The 19,132-nt window shown below is 41.4% G+C and overlaps 1 protein-coding gene across 2 annotated transcripts in view; it reads left to right on the top strand.

Annotated features, from left to right (window-relative positions):
* Positions 1–12,503: 12,503 nt before the first annotated feature.
* Positions 12,504–19,132, top strand: part of FAM20B (FAM20B glycosaminoglycan xylosylkinase) — a 48,818-nt gene continuing 42,189 nt past the window's right edge. For both annotated transcript variants that reach the window (XR_010024246.1, XM_063106173.1), the window contains exon 1: positions 12,504–12,611. The gene's annotated coding sequence lies outside the window, so the exon portion shown is untranslated. The remainder of the gene's footprint in view (positions 12,612–19,132) is intronic.

The raw sequence follows: 19,132 nt of genomic DNA on the forward strand, positions 1-19,132 counted from the left end.
TATCTACACAATGGAATACTACTCAGCTATAAAAACGAATGAAATACTGCCATTTGCAACAACATGGATGGACCTCGATAGAATTATATTAAGTGAAACAAGTCAGGCACAGAAAGAGAAATATCACATGTTCTCACTTATTGGTGGGAGCTAAAAATTAATATATAAATTCACACACACACACACACACAAAAAAAAAAAAAAAAAAAAACCGGGGGTGGGGGGGAAGAAGATATAACAACCACAATTACTTGAAGTTGATACGACAAGCAAACAGAAAGGACATTGTTGTGGGGGAGGGAGGAGAGGGAGGAGGGAGGGAAGTTTTGGTGATGGGCAACAATAATCAGCCACAATGTATATCGACATAATAAAATTTTAAAAAATAAATAAATAAATAGTGAAGGAAACCTTACCAGAATTAAAAAAGAATGAAAAGTCTTAGATTAAAGGGCCCATAGACTGGCAAAGAGGAGAGTTAAGAAAAAATTTACACCTAGGCACATTATAACAAAATGTAAGAATATCAAATGTAAAAAATATATAATAATAATAATAATAATAATAATAATAATAATAATGTTCTAATGACACTTTTTATAAAATTTTCTCTTTAATATCCATATAGATTAATTTTGAGTGTTCTTCTACTGTCCATACCTATAAGTTTCTTTGACATAGGCTCATCAGCTTTGCCAGTGCTGAAACAGGAGAGAAAGGCAAATTATTGTGTAGACCTTTCAATGCCAAATGATATGTTAAAAGATAAGTAGTTGGAAATACATAATTCTGGACTATGATGCCAGTGAAGAAATTTTATAACCTCAGGAATGGTTAAGGCGGAATTATTGAGGAGGGGAAGGGAACAAAGCGATACTGTTCCTCTGCTGAACGCTCCCTACCCCACACTCTCTTCAGTATTAAGGCAAAAAGGAACGTTCACCCAGAGTATTTTTAAAATTACAAAAAAGTACTGTCATTAGAGCTCTAAGAAGTAATTGAATTTCTTTTTTTTTTTTTTTTTTTTTGAATCCCTTTCACTTGGGGAGGGTCTTTCTTTTATGAATTCAATGAAAATAAATCCTTGAAAATGTAAAAAAAAAAAAAAAAATCTGGAAACTATCCACATATCTATTGAGATTAAAAATGGATAAGTAAATTGTAGTATATTATCCCAACGGAATTGTATTCACCAATGAGAATGAATGATCTGTAAGTATACACAACATGGATGAATCTCACAAACATAATGTTAGATGAAAGACACCAGACAGAAGAGTAATTCACAAAGCTGCATCCAAAAGCAGGAAGTTGGGCATTGGTAACTTATCTTTCTCCATTTTTTAACCACTTTTAAGGGTATAGTTCAGTGTCATTAAATACATTCATAATGTTCTGCAACTAGCACCACCATCCACCTCCATAACTCTTTTCATATTGCAAAGCTGAAACTGTTGTTAGAAAAACTTTAGGCAAATTAAATTTAAGAGAATTTAATTTAGCAAAGAACGATTCACAAATCAGGCAGCCCCCAGAACCAGAATAGGTTCAGAACAACTCTGGGGCTGCTGTGTGTTCAGGTAAGATTCATAGACAGAAAAAGGAAAGCGATGTACAGAAATCAGAAGCAAGGTACAGAAATAGCTGGATTGGTTACAGCTGGGCATTGCCTTATTTGAACACAGTTTGAAGAGTTGGCTGCCTATGATGGGCTGAGACTTGGCTACTTGTTACAAGAGTAGGTTAAAGTCTGTTTGCATATGAAGTTAGGTTACAGTTCACTATGTTCAAAACAACCTTTAAGCCAAACTTAATTCAACACTCTCTACGCATTCAACAATAACTCGCCATTCTCCCTTCTCCCCTGCTCCCGGCAACCACCATTTACTTTCTGTCTCTGATTTTGACTACCCTAGGTACTTCACAGGTACTTTAATAGAAAGGAAAACCTTTCCCAGAAACCGTCCAGGGGATTTCTCCTCAGGTCGGGTTGGTTGGGATTAGTCATGTGTCCATGTTCTATATTCACAGGAGGCTGGAAAAACAAATGTCTGGCATGTCCAGCCCCTACCAGAGGTTACCCTACCAGGGAGAAGGGTGAAATAATACCTACAGGATGGGAAGCCGCTAGAGTGTATTCTGTTTAATAAGAGCCAGGCACGCTGCTGAAAGAGCTAATCATTAGCCAGATTCAGAGAGACACTTAAATCCTTTCTGACAGAGAGGGCTAGGGCTAAGCAAGGTGAGAAGGTGCTTCTAGGTTATCAGAGAGCCACGTCCAGCGGGTACCTTGGAATCTAAGTTCCAGCTCTGATTCTATTCTAACCAGCTGTGTTACCGTGGGCAAGTTACTCAGCTCTGGAGTTCTTATTATCATGTTATTACTAAATCAATAACATGATGATACTGGCCTAAATTCAAGATCATTTCGTCCTTGCACGAGACTTCAGTACTTTGAGGTCCTTGAAAGGATGATATTGAACTTCTTCTTCATTTTATTTATTTATTTATTTATTTATTTATTTATTTATTTATTTATTTATTTATTTATTTGCAGCTGGCCCATACAGGGATCCGAGCCCTTGACCCTGGTATTATAACATGGCACTCTAACAAACTGAGCTAACCAGCCAGCCCCACATTGAACTTCTTTTGTTGCTGACTCTGATAATGTTGCCCAATTGTCATTATTAAAAGCTTTCCCTTTTAGTGTTTTGGAGGTTGGTTTGCTTCTTTCTGTAAGCACATTTAAAAGCACCATTCTCATAACAACTATCCATCCTCCACAAAATAACTCTTCCCTCTCTTTCTCTCTCTTTCTTTCTCACCACCTGTTAGACCCAACCAGGGAGCAATTCATCCTCCACCTCCCTCTCCAATATACATACTAAGCAGATACTAGGAGGTATTAAATCAAACGTTTTTGATATAACCAGTCCTTTCCTAGAACTTATAAAAAATGAATTTGCCGGAGAATAACTTAATTACCCATTATTACTGACTCACTAAATAGAAATACTAAGCATCACAATTAATGATGATGTGAATTTAGTTTGAACACCTGTGCATTTTTATTCAGTAAGCTGATCAAAGTCTAGCTGAGTTGGCCAGCTCAGTGTTCAGTTCATTTAATTTTCAATCAACAAATATTCATTGAGCACCTAATGTGTTCCAGACACTCTGCCAGATTCTAGGTATACAGATATGAATAAGACACAGCCCATGCTCTTAAAGAGCTTTCTGATGGTGTGGGACACAGATGATTTTGCTATAAGATAGAGGAAAATAATGACTACCAATTTGTGTTGATGGGCACACAATGCATAAAGATGTAATTTATATGAAAATAACAGCACATATAAGGGGAAAGGGAAAAAAGCCACATAGGGATAAAGTTTTGTATACAATTGAAAGAAATTTGGTATTAATCTGAGCTACATCGTTATAAATTAATATGTTAATTGCAATCACCAGGGAAAACACTAAGAAAATAACTAAAAAATATATATGTAGTAAAAGAAACAACAAGAGAATTAAAATGACATACTTGAAAATATTGATTTAACATGAAGAAAAGCAGTGATGGAGAAATAAAGGAATGAAAAAGTCATAAGACATATAGAAAACAAATCTCAAAACAGTGTATATAAATCCCACCTTATTTGTAATTGCATTGATTGGATTAAACACTCCAATTAAAAGAGAGACATTGGCAGAATGGATTTTAAAAAACGTAATTCAACTATATGATATCTACAAGAGACACACTTTAGATTCAAAAACACAAATAGGTGAAAGTAGAAAAATGGAAAAAGATTCAAACTCTAACCAAAAGAGAGCTTGGATGGCTATACTAATATCAGACAAAATAGACTTTGTTTTTGTTTTTGGTGGCTGGCCAGTACAGGGATCTGATCCCTTGACCTTGGTGTTATAACACCATGCTCTAACCAACTGAGTTAACCAGCCAGGCTTAGACAAAATATACTTTAAAACAAAAATTGTTGCTAGAGACAAAGAAAGACATTTTATAATGATAAAAGGTCAATCCATGAAGAAGATATAACAATTATAAATATATATCCACTTAATAATAGAACCCTAAAATACACGAAGCAAAAACTGATAGAATTGAAAGGAGAAATAGACAGTTCAACAATAATAGTTGTAGACTTCAATACCCCATATTATGGGTTGTATTGTGTCACCCCAAAGTTTAATGTGTTGGAAGCTTGGTCCACACTGTGAAAGTGTTAAGAGGGTGGGAAATCCTATTATGGTAATTGAACGGTGGAACCTTAAAGAGATGATTAGATTCTGAGGACCATGCCCAGTGAATGGATTAATAATGGTGGTCAGGGGCGTGGTTCTGAGGGCTTTAAAAGAAGAGCACATGAGAAGTTCTCTCTCTCTCTGCTCTGCCATTTTCTGTCATGTGAGACTCCTGCATTGCTATAAAGCCACCACCAAAGAAGACCCTCACCAAATGTGTCCCCTGCACTTTGGACTTCCCAGCCTCTGAAACTGTTAGCAATAAATTTCATTTTCTTACAAATTACCCAGTTCCAAGTATTTTGTTATAAGCAGCAGAAACAGACTAGTACACCCCATTTTCAATAATATATAGAACAACTGGACAAGTAGATTATCAGGGAAATAGGAGACTTGAACAGCACTAAACCAACTAGACCTGGAGAGCTATAGAGCATTCCATTCAACAACAACAAAGTCCACATTCTTCTCAAGCACACTAGGAATATTTTCCAGGATAGCTCATGTGTTAGACCATAAAACATCCCTCAATAAATCTAAAAGGACTAATGTCACACAAAGTAAGATTTCTCACTACAGTGGAATGAAATTAGAAATCAATAACAGGAGGAAATTTTTAAAATTCACTAGTATGTAGAAATTAAACAACACACTCCTAAATAACCAATGGATCAAAGAATAAATCACAAGGGAAACTAGAAAATAATTTGAGATGAATAAAAACAAAAACGCAAGATACCAAAACACATAGGATATAGTTAAAATGGTGCATGGGGGAAATTTATAGCTGTAAATGCCTAAATTTAAAAAAGAAGAAAGATCTCAAATCAACATAAGATAGAGGAAAGCACAGCATGCTAGGGGATTCGAGAGGTGGGGTACTTAGCTTTTCAGTAAGATGACCTTTTAAAGGATGAGTAAGGTGGAAAGGGAATTTACAGGAAGGTGGGAAGAGAATTCTGGGCGGAGAAAACAGCTTGAACAAATGCATATAGGCATGAACTAGCATGGGGTATGAGGGAGAGCTATAAGCAGTTCAGTGTTTCCAGAGTGTAAAATGTGTGGAAAGAGAGGTAGAGAAGACTGTAGGGTTAAGTGCGGCCCTGAAAGTTTTGCATGCTCTGCTGAGAACCTTGGGCTTTATTCTTTAGGTCACTAAAGGGTTGTAAGGTATATAATATGGTTCAGATTTCCTTTTTTGAAAAGTCTGTCCATTGGTAGTTTTCTACTTGAATTATCTAGCATGGATTGCAACGGGTTGAGCTGGGAAGATTGGAGACAGAAAATAGATTGTCTTAGTCAGTTCAGGCTGCTCTAACAGAATATCACAGACAGGGTGGCTTAAACAACAGAAATTTATTTCTCACAATTCAGGAGGCTGGAAAGTCCAAAATTAAGGTGCTGCCAGATGAAATGTCTGGTGAGGGTCTGCTTCTTCATTTTCAAATAGCCGTCATCTCACTGTGTCCTCACATGGCAGAGAGAAGAGAGAGATCATCTCTCTTACATCTCTTCTGATAAGGGCACTAATCCCATTCATGAGTGTTCTACCTTTATGACCCAATTAGCTCCCAAAAGTCTCCACCTCCAAATCTGGGCATCAGCATATGAATTTGTGGGGACCATAAACATTCATTTTACAGCATTAAATCTGTATTGTTCAGGGTTCTTCTGAGAAACAGAACCAATAGGATATATCTATATATATTTCTCTAGAAAGAGATTTATTATTATAAGGTATTGGCTCATGCAATTACAGAGGCTGAGAAGTTCCACAATCTGCTGTCTGCAAGCTGGAGACCCAGGAAAGCCAGAGGTATAGTTTGAAGACCTGAGAGCCAGAGAGCCAAAGATGTAGATTCCAGTCTGGATCTGAAGGCCTGAGAACCAGGAGTGCCAAGGGCAGAAGATTAATGTCCCAGCTCAAGCTGTCAAGCAGACAGCAAATTCAACCTTTTTCTACCTTTTTGTTATATTCAGACCCTCAAGGAATTGGATGAAGCCCATCCATGTGGGAGAGGACCATCTGCTTCACCCAGTCCATTGATTTAAATGCTAATCTCCTCTGGAAACACCCTCACAGATACACCCAGAAATAATGTTTAAACAGATAACTTGGCATCCCATGGCCCAATCAACTTGACACATAAAATTCACCATTGCTATAATCTAGGGGAGAAAATTGAGTCTGAACGTGAGCAGTGGTGGTGGGGCTGAAGTGAACAAGCTGAATTTGAGGAGTCTTTAGGAGCCCAGTTGGCAGAACTTGGTACTGATCAGAGCTGGAGGTGAGGAAGACACGTCTAGGATAGCTGGTGATTCTGGTTTGGATGAGTGGTATGCATATTAAATGCGAACCAGAATACAGAGGAAAAACAAGTTGAAGGGTGGATGCTGTCTTAAACTGTTGTTTTTCCTTTTTTCTTGTGCATGGCCACGGAGGAAATACCAGACTGGTGTTACCATTTCTAACAGGGCTTTGCTAACCTCTCTGAAAATCCTCGCACCCTCCTTTCATAGGTCCCCTGTACTCCCTTGCCTGAGGGACCTCCCTAGCCACATGTCATGCCTCTGCATTTCTCCCACAGGGACCCAGAGGGGCACACCAGGCATGACAATGAAGTATTGGCTCCTTTCTCCCTGGGCTTAATAGTCCCGCAGTGTTGAGCACCTTGTCCCCCTCTGTGCTGGGCCACCTCCCTTTTCCACAAACATCTATCTCCTAGGAGAGGGTCACAAACTGTAGGACCAAGGACCAGATTTTAACCCATATACGTGTTTTATTTGGTCTGCTCTGTATTTAAATATATGTATTTAAATGTAAATGCCTTTGAAAGAGAGACCAGGTTCTCTGATTTGTCATGTTCCCTCAGCACTTCTAGTTGCCTCACCCTTGGCCTGTTTTGCTCATTTCCCTTCAGCCTGGCAGACACAGGCTTCTGAATGTGTAAGCCCCACCAGAAGGAAAGATGTAGTGGGTCTGGTCCACCAGGGGGCAGCATCTTGACCGCACAGGGCACTGGCTTCCCTGTCACATTTTTCTCACCATCGCCCACTGCAGATGGGAGTTTGGAGAGAAGTGACTGGTTTCCAGTAGAGGGTCTTCTGAAAAACCAATCCATCTTTCCCTGAAAATAAAAATCAATTGCCTGTGTATTAGATTGAACCATACAAAACTGCCAATGTTCAACTGATTTTGCCCTATAAAGATGGCAGTTTCATATGATTCAACCTAGTAAAGTGATCCTGGTTTAGTCACTAGTAGGATAGTGGTTTTCAGCCTTGGTTGCAAATTAGAATAAACCAGGAGCTCTTCAAAAATATCCTTGCTAGGATTTACTCCTAAGACAATTAAATTCAAATCTTCGAGGATGGGGGCAGGTATAGAGATATTTTTAAACCTCCTATGCAGCCACATTGAAATTGCAGCTCTAGCACATGCCTGGGTCAGCCACAAGAGAGGCTCAGAGAGCCATCTGCTGAACTCCTTACCATGTTACCCATGGATGGTAGAAGCTTCCTGGCTTTCTGAGCAGGGCCTCAACCCAAGAGAAGTTTGAGGAAACCAGAACTTCCCTGTGGCTGCAATTACTTCATGCAGTAATTAATGCAATTACTTCATGCATTAAATTGAGCCAATAAAAATTAAAGAACTTCCATTACACCAAAAAAATGTGTATTAAATATCCAGGTGTATAGGGTACCAACCTAGCTTGAAAATTACTGCCTTGTGGGAATTAGCAATCTGGAATTTGCTATATTGTCTCTGCCCACGCCATTGAAGAACCATATGTGGCATTAGAGAAAGTCACCACCAACTGGAAACTGTTCAAAGACATGGTCTCGGACATTTACTGAAGGCTATGTAGCACAACAAAGCATACATTTTGGAGTGGCTAAATTACTGTAGCCATAGATGGCAGTTAAGTGAATACAGCTTTGAGAGCAATAATTCCTCTGCATTCTTACTAATTCTAGGAGCTTAACTTTCACCTTAATGTTTCTTTTTACTTTTAACATGCATATTTTAAAAACAAAACTAAATAGATAAATATATTTTCAGAATAAAAGAGAAAATAGCCCATATTACTTTTTGGGGTGATGAAAATGTTCTAAAATTAGATTATGGTAATGGTTGCTTAACTCTGTAAATATACTAAAAAGCATCAAATTGCACACTTTAAACAAGTGAGTTTTATGGTATGTAAGTTATATCTCAATAAATCTTTTTAAAAAAATATGACCAGCGTTGAAAAAAAATAACTGAAAGACTTCCACCACTTTCACAGTACAAAGCCTGAATGTCTCAGCAGAGAAGCTGGGTGTGCCTGTGTGTCTGTATGAGGTTTATGATGCTGTCCCTGGGACATGAGTGGTTTGCTTAGATGGCATTGACAGAGGTGCCACGTGAAGGGTTAAATGGGCAGTCCATTACCATAAGCAAGGGGAGGGCTGGGCCCAGCTCTGCAGAGCTGGTTGCAAATGAAAGAAAGGAGTTTACCCTGTTGGGAAACAAATGCAGAAGCAGCAATCCACAGAGAGCCATATGCAGGGAACAAACCTGCCCTGGAGGCAGCCAAGGCACAACACACACTCCTGGCAGGGAATGAAGGGAGACAGGGATACATGTCTCCTTCACTCACTAGCCTTCCTTGTCACCCTCTCTCTCCAGGCTCCGAGCACCTTGGAACAGCATGAACTTTCCCAGGGCTCCCCTCAACTTGCTCGACCTAGAATTAATTAGTTTCAGGGGGATCCATCATTGTGTTCATACATATTAACTAGGTTAAAAAACTGTGTGTGTGTGTATATGTGCGTGTGTTTTACCTTCGTGTATGCGGGCACCTTGAGACAATACTCTCCTTATACCTTTGGATTTCTAGACTGTTATTGGAGTCCTGGGGCTTGGCAAATTGGCAGAGACTTGGAAATTCTGAAACAGTTTAAGGAAAATGCTTACTTACAGTGATGAAGGGACCAAGAAATAAGCCTCCAGGCCTCGATTCCCCACCCCTGCAGAACCTGTTCTCTTCAAACTTCCCTTTCAAATGTTGCATGTCTGCCATGTACAGTGTTAGCACTACAGAAGACACAGAAGTCAACCCAACGCTGTCCTTGAGGTTAAAGGCATTACAATACAGGGGAACAGATCACCAAAGATTTCAATACAAACAGTATCACAAGAGAGATACAAATAAAGTGTTTGGTCTCAGAAGCTGAGGAAAGCATGTGCTGTTGGAAAGGCAATGAAAGGCCTTGTGAACAAGTGGCATTGAGAGATATATAGCATTTTTACAGGTGGGGGTGAGGTGGGAGTCCCAGAGTGAGAATTGGTGTGATCATATCTGTGGGGGCAGGGAAAGGAGAGCAAGTAAGCCCTTTAGGGTGGAGAAAAAGGAATTAGCAGAAAATGGGCCTGGAAAGGTAAACTGGGACTGTGAATGCCAAGCAAAGGAGTTCCTGTTGTATTCTGCAGGCCTCTGGTAGGGTTCCACACTAGGGCTAATAACCAAGATTCCTCTGCTGAGGATGTCTACTGCCCCTGGCAGGAGGGGTCAGCCAAATTCCTGCCCTGGTATCAACTCAGTGTGCTTCAACACATCAGTGTCAAGAAGGTATTTTGCAAGGGGCAGTCCATGAGAGGGAAATAAAGATGAAATAAAGTCACAATCTGTGTCTTTAAGAGCCTTGCAGTTTGGGGACAGGGGAGAGAAAGGCAAAGAGGAGATTAGATGAAGACACCCCAATACATCATATGAATAGTGCAAAGAGCATCATGGGAGTCTTGACAAAGTGCTCAGACCTTCCTAATGGGAGCTCCACCTAGACTGTCAGCTTCTCAAGGGTAGGTATTAGGCCTTCTTCATCTCTGCATGGCCTAGGGCTAGCTCAGTGTCTGGCACTTGGTAGACGTTTGTTAAATGAATGAATGAATGAATGAATGAATTCTCCATGTCCTGCTGAGGATGTCTGTTACAAGTTCACATAGCACTGCCTAACTTTGGTTCATATTGTTCCTCTCTTCTCCCACACATATTTTGCCCACCTCAATCCTCCCTCCCTGACAATGCCGGCCTACACTATCTTCCTGGACTTTGATTCTTTCAGCAATCACAGAGTCTGGGCTGTATAATTTAAGTGTCCTGTGTTCCTTGCAGCTGCTTCCTGTGTGGTAGTCCTTCTTAGACGATTGTATCCCTCACAATACTTAAAATACATTGACTGTTGATTGGTTGGGAAATAACCCACTTCAGGAGGAGGGGGCAGAAACTGGCATCGTGGAGTGTCAGTTATGGTGCTGGTGCTGTTCACACATTCACAAAGAGCCTGGGTGATGGAGCCTGGTGAAGGGAAAACTGGGGGACAGAGCAATTTGCTTTCTGAAAGCCTCTGACACAGGCTCTCCTGCTCTGAGGTCAGATGAGGAGGAAGTGTGTCTGTCTGCCTTGCAGCATGCAGGATGGATGTGAAATCAAGCACTGGACTGGGTTGCCGAGAGAGGCTGTGAGCCCCTTTCCCCCTCCACCACCACCTCTCTGAAAATCCTTAAGAACAGAGGGGACTCGTTTGTCCAGGAAGCTGAAGCGGCAGGATGAGCTGGCCTTCTCCAAGGCAGTGACAGTTGGAGCACCTGCCCTTGTTGTCCTTGTCAGTTACAGGCAAGAAAGAAGAGTCCTTTTGGGTAAAGCATCTTAGAGGAACTGTTGATTTATCCTTTTGCTTTATGATTTCCTGATGTAGCGAACAAAGTTCAGGGAGATTAGCCAACTACAGCAGACTGATGTTCCTGTGTAGAGAAATAAGGTAGAATCTCATTACCATCCAGCTCATTTTCCCAAGAATTGTGTATCCCATGGTCAGAAAACAACCCCCAAGCCTTTTCAATTACATCCAGTAAAAGGCTGATACAATGCCTTCTGTATTTGCTTGTACACTCTGCAGTGACTAATGCTGCTTCCCTAACTAGGGTGTCTGGGGTAGGTGTCTAGCCTAATTATCTCTCTAGGACGTTCTGATAGTAAGTACTCAAGAAACACACATGAATAACAACTAATTTTACACAATAATTTGTAAGGACTTTCCCAACGCATGTCCTAATTTACTACTCACAACAACCCTGTGAAGCAGGTACTTCCCTCCCATTTTCCAGGTAAGAAAACCAATGCTCAGAGACGTTAAGTGGCACACCCAATATCATACAGCTGGTAAGGAAGAGTTCTTTTCACTATACTTTGCTGCTTACATGAACTGTATGTCCTGAAAAAAGTGTTAGCTTGGTCCTTCCCCCGTCACCCATCTTATCCCAGGGAGCAACATGCAGTATAATGTATCAGTCAGGCACACTAAGTCCAAGTTTAGTATATAATTTAGACAGAATGATGAATGCATTATACAGCAGATGCTCTGTACAGGAGTCAGTGGAAAGCAAACTTAAGGGGGCTGGAATTTTCCATTCAAACCATGTATGGGAAGCCTACTGGATGCCAGGCATTGGAGACCCAGGCGTGACTGACCTGCCCTCATGGGGCTTACAATCCATTGCAAGAGACAGTAGTAAAACAATATTACAGTAAACGAATCACAATGTTTAAAAATGCTACTAAAAGTGAGTCGCAGGGAGCTCTGCTCCGGTCCTAATGAACAGCGATTTGCACTCAGTGTAGGAAGGCTGGCCTCTTTGGGGCAAGGGGGGATACATTTAGACAGGCAGAATCTCCAAGCAGAAGTCAAGGCAAATTAAAAGGGCAAAGGAGGAAGGAAATAGTTTCTCACAAATAGACCTAGGGGACCTAGGGGACCGCAACTCTCCGGTCCCGCTGCCTGGCTGCCTACCTGCCTATGAAAAGCAGGAAAGAAAAAGCGAAGGTAAGAGAGAGAAGTGAGATGCCCGTTTATGTAAGCGGGGCGAGGCGGCACGGCACCGAGGAGTAGAAAGACTAGAGCCGGCGCGATTAGAGTTAAGCGCAGCCGGCCCGGGACGAGAAGGGTTAAGGGGGCCGTCCTGAGCGAGTCCGGTAGGGCCCGCCCACCGGAGGGCGGGGGCGGGGCCGCGCCGAGCGAGCCCTTGGATTGGTCGCAGGGAAGGCGTTACGCTAGGACGGTACCAACAGTCGGGGGCCGCGGAGGCGGGGGGTGGGTGTGGGACGGCCGGCTCAGCGCCGGGAGAGGCGGCCAGGGAATGGCCGGGCCGGGGGTGGGCGGGAGCCGCAGTGGCGGCGGCGGCTGGGGGTGGTGAGCGCGGCGTGGGGCTGCCCCCTCCCCGGAGGCGGCGGGGGCGGCAGGGGCTTCGCCGCACCGCACCTCGCGGGCGGCCATGGAGCGAGCCTAGGGCCCGACAGGTGAGCGGCATGGGGGCGGGAAAGGGCGCGCGACCCCTGCCCCCAGCGCGGCGGGCGGGAAAGTGCGGGCCCGCGCGCGTGCGGGGCGCGGTGCAGGGCGGGGGCCGCCTGGGGGCGGGGCGCCTCCCTGAGGGGCCGGCCACCCGTGCTCGGGGTGGTTCCCAAGCGGCCGCAGGCAGGTCCCGGGCCCGCGGCTTTTTTGGAGACCGCCCCGGGCCGCGCGTCCCTGCGGGCGGTCGCGGCTAAAGGGACGCGGCCTGGGCCGCCACCTCCCGGGCCCACCTGACGCGCGGGCCTTACCTGGGACCGCCTGGGGTCCTTCCCGTGACCAGTTTTCGCATCCGGGCGTGGTCCCCAGAGGCGCCTGGCCCGGGTGCCGCCCTCCTGTCCCGCCGAGTGCCGGTTGCGGCGGCCCAGGGAGGAGCGCGCGCTCGCGGGGTCCCCACGGTACCCGCCTCGTGGCCGAGAAGCGCGAGTGACTTGCAGGCCCGAGGCGGGAGGCCGGGGCAACCGTGCCCGGGAGCCCGCAGTCTCCTCGGGGTCGTGCGCCCGGCGCTCGCAGTAGGACACAACTTAAGGAAATGATATGGTAGTCCAAAGTGGGTTGCGCTTGAGATTTCATTTCCGGGTGTGGAGGCCCGGCGATTGAGAGCGAACCGAAACGTTGCCATTAATCATGAATGTGAACAGTTGTCAAGCTGCGTCCTTGATTATGGGATCTGACAAGAGGTTCATTCTAATAAGGCTTCTGTTACCTGTCAGTCTCCGGATAGGAAGAGGAGGGGTATAAGGATGTTGGAGGGAAGGGGAGGAGACAGGGCACGGTTGATCATTATGGAATTATTAGTCCTTTTAAAGGCCATATCACCATTGGGATGGGTAAGGAGTTTATAATTTGGGGAAAAGAGAGATGCTTGATACTGCAACTAAAGTCTAGGGCCAGTTGTGAGTATTATCCTCACCCAGCCACTTTCCCTCTGGCTGTTTGATTTCTCACCTTGGAAGAAACGTAGGAATGTGGGGTTTTTTAGCTTTTAAGTTCTAAAGTTTTTAGACTTAAGGACTTTGTAAATATGTATCTGGTAAAGTTAAGATTGCCATTTATTGACCATGCCTATCCTGCTTGTCTTGTAAACTCATGTATAAATTTCACTGGGATTGATTTATTTTAATTGGGTTAGAGACCTCTGTGTGCTTATGTATTTATTATAAACATTTCTTGAATTTATGCAGGACCTTTGAGCTAAGCTTAGAGCGCTTCCACATGTATTATTTATCAGGTGTTAAAGATGCTACGTTATTTGCCCAGACTCAAAGCCAGTCTAAGGTAGATTTAAAATTAATGTTTTGCATCCGATTAATAACTTGTCTAAAGTTTGTGAAGATGTTGCACTTTGGCACCTAGAACCATAAAATAGAATCAGTAAACTGGAGGCCCTTCCACGTTTGAAATTGCTCATCAGTGGAGAATAAAAAGGCTCATGCAAGTAATTCAGACTGTCAGCCTCATTCACAATATAGTGCAGTGATATATGGATGGAGGTAAAAGATGATCAAGAATTCTTGGCATTCACAGTTTTCCTTCTGTGTGGCTGATGAAAATGTGACATTGATTTGCTCTGTTTCTCTAGAACTAGTAGGAAAATAGCTACAATTTGGTGAAAAAAACAAAAACTTGAAAACACATGCCCTGCCTTTCTTTCTGGGTACTTTGGATTAGGAACAAACAAATCACTGTTTCTGTCATCTTATTTTTCATACTCCTTTATATAATTATTTTATGTTAAGTTGATAACTCTTTGACTTTTAATCTTTATTTCCATTTGTAGATTCCAACTCTTTCACACAGCCTTAAAGCTTTTACTTTTTGTATCCTGAATTTTGAATTCCTAAATGAAATTTTCTTTGTTTACTTTCAGGACAGAGTTTAGCTTCCTACACTTTGTGTGACTATCATTTCAGTGGTGTAAACTTTGAAGCCAGATACTTCGTCTCTTGAATTGATAACTTTTAAAAATAACTAACCACAGTGATTCCTTGGTGACTGCTACAATCTCATAATAGAAGCAGGAGGCTGCTCTTTGTATTCTGTGGTTGCAGTTGCAAACAAAATGGAGACAGTCTTCTGAAGCTGAATGTCAGGTCACTCTGGCACTAAGAGCCAGGTAGTTTTGTGGACTGGGGTGGGGAGCACAGTTACAATGAGGCTCTACATTTTGTTGTAATAATTATGATAATTGGTGTACTTTCTCTCTGCACCTAATAGTGCCTTCGTTAGTGCATAGTAGATGAACAGGGAATATTTGTTGGTTGAATGAAAAAATGAAAAACAGTATGAGGAAAGGGGACATATTCTAGTGTATATACTAAATTGTTTAGTTCTTCTTTTTGTCAAAAGAGAAAAAAAGTCAAGAAAACATGTTTCAGATTCTAATTGAAAATATGCTGTTGAAGTGAGTATCTGTGAAGGACGTTATTTGCTGGACCTGCCTTGAGATACATGATTGTGTGATTGTATGGTGTTCTACGCACCTGAAGCCTGGAAGTAACCAGTGCAGGCACCAGTCATGTGCAGCTTCACATACTTGCTCCTGCTGCCTGCTCTGGCTAGACTAATTGAGCAGTTGGGTTGATAGTCAATGTTTTTACATTAATAGAAGAACTTACAGCTCTTGGTAATGGTCATGCCGATAGCACTGACCCAGACTGTCCTTCTCATTTCTTATTTTGTGGATGGGAGAGAGAAGTTATCCTTCCCTGAAGCACTTTTCCAATAGCTCTTCCTTCCACACCTATATTCCTCTCCCTCTGTTCCTTCCTTTAGCTACCTCTGTAACCCCCAAAGACCAGTAAATTCATTAGAATGGGCCTGGACTACAGAACAGAAGGCTTTACTTTGCAGTTGAACCAGCTTCTAACCAACTTTATAATGTCAACATGACTGCTAGAGCTGCCTAGAAGAGGATAAAATGGAAAGATCTCACTTCTGGTTTGATCTTTTAACCAAAAACAAAAGGAGAAGTGCCTGTCTCTGGACCTAAAGAGTATGGGGGTGCATCTGTCATCCCAGGATGAAATAAGAAGTATGAAATAAGAGATGATTCAGAAAAGAGACAGTGAGCTTTGGTGTGTGAGGTCTGTACTTTCTGGCAAAGTAACATCCCCTTTTGAGGAGAGGGTGCTAATTTAGATACATTATAAAAGGAGGTCAAGGAATATGAAATTATAAATGTATAAAGAAGACAGAACCAAGTACAGGGGGAGGCAGTGAAGTCTATAATTCCTTGCTCTCAAATGTTGACTTTCTGCTTTATGTATATAGCAGTGCCTCTTTTATCTAATGTTGCTGGGAAATAAGGTATTATGTGTGAAAATTCTTATTTTAGCTATACTTGATGTGGAAATTTTTTTACAATGTATTATATACTTGGTTTCCTTTTAAACATAGTTTAACCTTTTTTTTATTGTCTCAGGGTAATTTTTTGCTCTAATTACTAGCATCCATTACTGACAGTAACCAAGGAAGGCATTGAGGTGATTGGAAAATGTAGGTTGTTTGCCCCCTCTGCTTTTTGGATTATTGAATTTGCTTTTAATATCAGTCTGTCTCTTCTTTCAGTGGTGGAAAAGCTGCACTTTTGCTGTTAGTGTCCCTGCTGCCCTCTTTTAAATTTGCAGCTTCTGATCTTTGGAGTAGGAACCCAGATCACTCTGCTTCCTGAAATTGAGTGTAAAACAGCTAAATAGGCTGAGTTAGATTCTGCCAGCTCTTCTCTGAGTATAAGCATATGAACTTTATAACCACTATTTTGGCTGCCCAAAGACCTTTTTTGTTCATTTCTTGTTTCTTATCTTTGGTTTACATAGTGAACTTGCACTCTGTACAGGTGCATTTTTTTTTTTTTTTTCAGTGAATACACAGCACCAGCATCTTTTATTTTGAAGATAAGTTAATCATCACAATATGACATAATTTATGAATTGCTTTGGTGATTGTACTAATTTTGCCATCTTAAATGTTAAAAAATCATGTAAAATACATTTATGCAATAGCTTTTGAGTAATACTTCTCCCGACTCAAATCATTTTTCTTTTTTTTTTTTTTAGTTTCCTCTTTATTTAAAAAAAATTTTTTTTATTGAAGCATAATTAATTATACATATTTTGGGGATACAGTGTTGACTACCATTATTTGTGTACAATATGTGATAATCACATCAATATTATTAGCATATTATTGCAAATCGTAATTATTCTTTGAGTCCCTTACCCAATTTCTTCTTAACCCCCCTCCCCCTCCCCCTCCCCTACCTCCTGTTCTCTCTGTTGGTGTGTTTATGTTCCTGTAGTTCTTCTGTAGAAAAAAGAAAATAATATGGAAGTACTAGCGTTGGTTCTTGTTTCAGAAAGCATTGCCAATAACACTGGAAGGTCTGGTTCCAGCTCTGTCTAGTATGATTCTTGAGCAGTGTCTTGGACCATCTCCATTCTTCCTCTTAGCATTTCCAGATTGTCTTTACTGTCAGTCTCAGCCAATACCAGGAACCAGGCTGGCAATAGCAGTGGCCTTGAAAGGTGAAAGCAGGATATACAGAAAGCAGCAATTTTAAATTGAGTGCATAAAATTGGTATTAGATATTTCTGCATTTTTTTTAACTGTACTGTATATCTGAATTCTTTACATAGCAGGACTTATTTCCTCATGTCTATAAAAGAAGTTAGCTTTAAGCCAGAGTTGCCAGTTCAGAATAAATTCTTACAACCATGAAGGTCTCACTTTTTTACTCTTCAGTCCTTTTATCCAACAAACATTTATTGAGTACTCTCACATGCCCTGCACTGTACTAGGTTACTTTTAAGTACAAAGAAAGAGTGAAACATATTCCCTGTCCTCAAGGAACTCACAGTATAGTAGAAGAGACAAGTATCCCCCCCAAAATGTGTGTGTGTGTATTCATATAACAAAGGGCTTGTGCTTAGAGCCACCCAGCCATAATTTCAATACGGACCTGTTTGAGGTTGTACTGTTTCTAAAGGTGAACTCCTGTGGGCCGTCACCTCGACACACCTTAGAACATAAGGTTAAAAATGTGAGGTGCTGTTGTTGCATAAAGCTTATATACCTTTCCAAGAAATGTAGACTTGAGCAGTAGAAATGAAAAGCATGTGAAGGAAAATGTTACATTACTTGGAAATTCCATATTTCCACACTATAGGAATTCTTTAATATGCCATATAAGTGGTAGTTATGGACTGACAATCAAGCAGTGAAATACCTAGAACTTAGCTTCATTATACCTGGCTCATTTAAAGCAGAATACAAATTCTTACACATTTCCACAGAGTGTCTAGATCAGTGAACAATACTTGTGTTGGTTTTTTAGAACAAATGTCACTAGCATTATGAGCTAAAAAATTTTTTGTTTTCATTTTCAAGGAAGAGGGTTAGAGGGTTGACCTAAATTAAGATTTAAATAGGACAGGGTTGCAGTAATTGAATTTTTTTCAATGAGGGAACACTTTATATTGCCTATTTCATTTTTACTCTCACACCCAGGAAGAAAGGCTACCTTAATGCTTCATAGATGCCTAGTGATCCTTTTAGTTGGCTTCCTTCACAGAGAACTGTTAGAGGATTTCACTTATGGGATTCTGAGTTTACAGACATGAAAAAATGTTTAATTGGAAGTGAAAACAGTAAGAAAAATCTAACACTTGGACCAGTGTGATCTATGTGGGAATTAGATTTTCTATACCTGTAACTTTAAGTTACTCTTCAAGCTTTAGGACATGTGTCAGTTGTCCTCTTTAAAACAGAACTCATTTTCCAAACTGAAGACTGTTGTGAAAGGTGCTCTATTTCAGCCTTTTTTGTGAAATAGAATAAGTTCATGCTTGCCATCTGTTTCAGTTACATTGAATGTGGTAGAATTGAACTTGGTAGAGAATAGAAACAAGTCAGTCAAGTGAGTGACAGCCTCCTAGTCTTCTGCTTCACATGGTGCTCACTCTGAAGATATTTGCTTGCTTACAATCATATCTCCTTCTCAAATTTAGAAAAGGATTTGGTTCAAGGATACCAGACTATTAATTACTACTAAACTCTAAGTAACGCAATGTGTGTATTCAGCCCACCGATTTCATAACTGAGAAGACACCATTATGGGATATTGACTCCAGTGAGGGTTATTTTCTTTGTCATTCTTTCTCCTCTCAGGAGATCATGTTTGCGTTTTTGATGTGGTAATAATGACTAACAAATGATTACTGTGGGTTGTCCAGGCACTAATCTCGTTCATTTTTAACAACCCTATGAGTTAGATAATAGTGTTCTTGTTTCATTTTTCATGTGGAAACTGAGGCCTGGAGAGGTTAGAGGTTAAATCTTTTTCCCCAAGTCCTGCATTAGGTGGTAAAACAAAGCCAGCATTCAGGCCGAGGCATTCTGAATCCAGAGTACATGCTCTTAACCCCTCTGCTATAGATAGCTTATATTTAGGATAGGAAGGTGAATTAAGAAG

This window comes from Cynocephalus volans, chromosome 8, assembly GCF_027409185.1.
Source record: "Cynocephalus volans isolate mCynVol1 chromosome 8, mCynVol1.pri, whole genome shotgun sequence".
In the NCBI taxonomy this organism is placed as follows: domain Eukaryota; kingdom Metazoa; phylum Chordata; class Mammalia; order Dermoptera; family Cynocephalidae; genus Cynocephalus; species Cynocephalus volans.